The sequence below is a fragment of the Petromyzon marinus genome, unplaced genomic scaffold (assembly GCF_048934315.1).
Source record: "Petromyzon marinus isolate PM22_M1 ecotype Great Lakes invasive population unplaced genomic scaffold, UKy_Petmar_22M1.pri1.0 PM_G_Scaffold_66, whole genome shotgun sequence".
Taxonomy (NCBI): domain Eukaryota; kingdom Metazoa; phylum Chordata; class Hyperoartia; order Petromyzontiformes; family Petromyzontidae; genus Petromyzon; species Petromyzon marinus.
In genome coordinates, this window is record NW_027423020.1 from 85,001 (window position 1) to 90,000 (window position 5,000).

General features: G+C 41.5%; 1 pseudogene; it reads left to right on the top strand.

The window, feature by feature from the left end:
* LOC142920075 (28S ribosomal RNA) overlaps positions 1 to 5,000 on the top strand; it is a 10,531-nt pseudogene that overhangs the window by 3,125 nt on the left and 2,406 nt on the right.

Genomic DNA, 5,000 nt, shown 5'->3' on the forward strand with positions numbered 1-5,000 from the left:
CTCTTGTTTGTCTCGGTGTCAACCCAGACACAGAATGAAGATGCCCTCTGGGCATCTGATGTTGCTAAACCTATGGCGTCTAGGTCGGCGCTAAAAATGACTAGTATACCTTCCATGACCTTCCATAACTCGTCCTTGGAAAAGGAAGAGGAGATGAACTACGATTTTTACGAACAGATTAAAAGTCTAGTTGAGTCGGATGACTCTTCAGATGACTTTACAGAGGATGATGAGGATGTGGAGGAGTCCTTCCTCGACATATCGGCTGAGGAACCCGTTTTGGGAAAGTTTCCCATTGACACCAAGGGAACTATCACGGTTGTACTGCCTAGTTTGGAGTATATATGCGTTATCTGTAAACAACACATGGGCAAAGCATCCGAACTTGTTGCACATTTTAACATCAAACACAGAGACATTCCTCTGGTGTTTAAGTGCGCTAAATGTGACAAAACCAACTCAAACCACCGATCGATTGCCTGTCATGCCCCCAAATGTGGGGGAATAAAGTTAACTGAGGAAAGCTTACCAATGGTCTGTGAATGTTGCCAGGCACGCTTTGCAACTCTAAGTGGCCTTTCGCAGCACAAGAGGCATGCTCACCCAGTCACCCGTAATGAGGAAAGGATTAAAGATGGTATAAAGGGTACCTCGCAGAGAGGGGTACACCGTAGCTGCTGGTCTTTGAAGGAAGTAGAACAGCTGGCCCTTCTAGAGTTGCAGTTTCAGGGGAAAAAGAATATCAATAAGATCATTGCTGAAGCGCTTGGGACTAAGACCAACAAGCAAGTCTCTGACAAGAGACGGGACCTAAGTAAAAAGACAGGGGCCCCCATGTCAGACAGCTTACATTTTTCTTCTAGGCCTCTTGAGACATTGTCTCCCCCACCAAATGTAACAACGGGGACTTCATCCATACTCGCTCAAGCAGCTGAGCGGCTTACGAATGAGAATTCTGGGACCCTGGAAAAGCCTGCAATGGAGGCAATAAAGGCTTGGCTTAACGGCGAGGGCCAACATGATGCCCTCGTAGAAACTGCCACAGCATTGATGCTTTGTCCGATGAGATTGGTGAAAAACAAAGGCAAACGTTCAAAACCCGAGAACGACATTATTAAACCCAGGATATTACCCACACGATCTTGGATGAAGAAGAGAGCGGAAAAACGAGGAAGCTTCATGAAGCACCAGAAGCTCTTCTTTAAGAACCGCTCTCTTCTTGCGTCCTTAGTCCTGGATGGCACTGAACGTCATGAATGCCGAATCCCGAACGCAGATGTATATCGTTTTTACTGCGAAAAATGGGAGAAGGTGTTGCCATTTAATGGCCTGGGCCAATTTAAGTCATCAGGTGTTGCAAATAACGAATACTTTGAGCCCCTAATTTCGGTGGAGGAAGTTCAGACTGCCATACGGGCCATTAAACCAACGTCAGCAGCTGGGCCAGATGGCCTAACAAGGGCTGCAATCTGTGCTGCCGACCCCGAGGGTCGGACACTGACAGCCCTATTTAATGCATGGATGATTACAGGAATTATTCCCAAAGTGTTGAAAAAGAATAGGACGATTCTTATTCCTAAGGTTATGGACGATGAAAAGCTGAAAGAATTGGGGAACTGGAGACCAATAACGATCGGTTCAATGATTCTGAGATTATTTTCCAGAATAATGACTGCACGTCTTGCTCGTGCTTGTCCCTTAAACCCAAGGCAGCGTGGTTTTATAGCGGCATCTGGCTGCTCTGAAAATCTTAAGGTGCTACAGGACCTTATGAGACATGCTAAGAAATTGCACAGGCCGTTGGCTGTCATGTTTATCGACATAGCGAAAGCTTTTGACTCGGTTTCGCATGCTCATATTTTATGGGTGTTAAGGCACAAGAAAGTAGATGAACACGTGGTGGGCATCATCCAGAACGCCTACGATCGGTGTACGACCTCGTTCAAAAGCAATGGCGAGTCGACTCGAGAAATTAGCATACGTGTTGGTGTCAAACAGGGTGACCCCATGTCACCCCTGCTCTTCAATCTTGCCATGGACCCTTTGATATGCACCCTAGAGTCACACGGAGTTGGGTACTCCATTGATACCGACCACGTGACAGCTCTTGCGTTTGCTGATGATTTGGTGTTGGTGAGCGAATCTTGGGTTGGTATGGCCGCCAATCTAGCGATCTTGGAATCATTTTGTGGGCTATCGGGATTGGAGGTTCAGGCCAGAAAGTGCCAGGGCTTCATGATAAGCCCAACCAAAGATTCATATACGGTGAACAACTGCGACCCATGGACTATCAAAAATAAAGATGTCCATATGATCCAACCTGATGAATCAACGAAATACCTTGGTCTGAAAATTGGCCCTTGGACTGGCACTATACAGCCTGATCTACATTGTCAGCTAAAGACATGGATCTCGAAAATCGATGAGGCGCCTCTGAAGCCAACTCAGAAGGTTGAACTACTCAATGCCTATGCCCTACCCAGATTGTTATATCCTGCAGACCACTCGGACTGCAAGCAATCAACTCTCCGTGGGTTGGACCAAGAGATTAGAAAGGCGGTAAAAGGATGGCTCCACCTTCCCGCTTCAACTTGTGATGGACTGTTATATGCCAGAGCCCGAGACGGAGGCCTTGCCATCTTGAAACTGGAAAAAACAATCCCTTCGGTTCAAGTTAGAAGGCTGCAACGTATAGCAAACTCGTCCGATGCTATCACCCGTAATATTGTGTCCTCGCAGGGTATGGAGGAAGAATACCGTAATTTGTGGGTACGAGCAGGGGGTGACAGTGATGCAATCCCAACATTCGTTCTCAGGGACTCGGTGTCAAAAGAACCTGTATATCCGAGACCCTGCGATTGGAGGGAGCATGAATTTCAGAGATGGTGCGAAAAGCCGGTTCAAGGAAGGGGCATTGTAAACTTTGCGCATGATAGAATCAGTAATGCTTGGTTGAGGCCATGGTGCGGCTTTAAACAATGCTTCTTTATCGCAGCACTACAACTAAGGGCAAATATTTACCCAACAAGAGAAAGCTTGAACAGAGGCAGAGATGGGGCCTTACGTTCCTGCAGGAAATGCTCTGCCAGACTCGAGTCCCTTTCGCACATTCTCGGTCAATGTCCTGCAGTACAGAAAGCAAGAATTGCGCGACATAACAAGATCAGTAACATTCTGGCAGACGAAGCGGCTAGATTGGGCTGGTCTGTATACAAAGAGCCACGGTTCATATCCGAGACGGGAGAGATGAGAAAGCCTGACCTTGTGTTTGCAAAAGATGAGGAGGCGGTTGTGATCGATGTCACCGTCCGTTTTGAGCTTTCAAAGAATACCTTGTCAGATGCTGCCTCGCACAAAGTTTCGTACTATACCCCTCTTGGTGATCAAGTCAAAGTGCTGACGAAGGCTAGCAAGGTCACATTCTTTGGATTCCCGGTTGGGGCAAGAGGAAAGTGGCCCCTTGAGAATAACGAGGTACTTACCTCCCTGGGCCTGACCAAACCCAGAACGACATCACTGGCCAAGATGATTTCCCGCAGAACGCTGCTTTTCTCTCTTGATATTCTGAGAATGTTCTGTGGAAATTATGCGGTCTATGAACAGTCATAGACAACCTCCGAAACAAATAATAGTTTTTTTTAAGATGTCATTTGTTTTAGATTGATTTTGTTATTTTCGAAGGTGAAGTCGGTTTTTATTTCATTTTACTATTTTCCACAATTTAGATTGTTATTTTCCAAGACGAAGTCTTGGTTCTTTTTTTTATTGTTAGTTTTTTTTTTTAAACACGTCGTATTTGTTACTTTAGAGCTTAGAGGGGACTTTATTTTCGCCTTACTATTTTCTGCCTACAAAGAAGATTAAAAATAAGCTTTTTTCAAGATGGTTTTGTTATTTTCCAAGGTGAAGTCTTGGTATTTTTATTATATTGCTATTTTTTACACGAAGCTTATTCAAGAGCACTTATATAGATTAGACTTTGTTATTTTAATTCTTTATTTTTGGACTACATCAGTTCGAGAGTCCTGTAACTTACTATTTTCTGCCTACAAAGAAGATTAGAAATAAGCTTTATTTAAGATGTTTTAGATTAGATTTTGTTATTTTCCAAGGTGAAGTCTTGGTTTTTTTTATTTTACTATTTTCCACAAAGAAGACTTTTCTTTTCTTTTAGATTTTGTTATTTTCCAAGACGAAGACTTGGTATTTTTTTGCTATTTTTTACAGGAAGCTTTATTCAAGAGCACTTATATAGATTAGACTTTGTTATTTTAATTCTTTATTTTTGCACTACATCAGTTCGAGAGAAGACTACAAACCAGCTTTATTTAAGATGTTTTAGATTAGATTTTGTTATTTTCCAAGGTGAAGTCTTGGTTTTTTATTTTACTATTTTCCACAAAGAAGACTTTTCTTTTAGATTTTGTTATTTTCCAAGACGAAGACTTGGTATTTTTTTATTGCTATTTTTTTACACGAAGCCTATTCAAGAGCACTTATATAGATTAGACTTTGTTATTTTAATTCTTTATTTTTGGACTACATCAGTTCGAGAGTCCTGTAACTTACTATTTTCTGCCTACAAAGAAGATTACAAATAAGCTTTATTTAAGATGTTTTAGATTAGATTTTGTTATTTTCCAAGGTGAAGTCTTGGTTTTTTTTATTTTACTATTTTCCACAAAGAAGACTTTTCTTTTCTTTTAGATTTTGTTATTTTCCAAGACGAAGACTTGGTTTTTTTTTGCTATTTTTTTTTTTACACTGCTTTATTCAAGAGCGCTTATATAGATTAGACTTTGTTATTTTAATTCTTTATTTTTGGAATACATCAGTTTGAGAGTCCTGTAACGTACTATTTTCTGCCTACAAAGAAGACTACAGGCAAGCTTTATTTAAGATGTTTTAGATTAGATTTTGTTATTTTCCAAGGTGAAGACTTGGTTTTTTTATTTTACTATTTTCCACAAAGAAGATTTTTCTTTTAGATTTTGTTATTT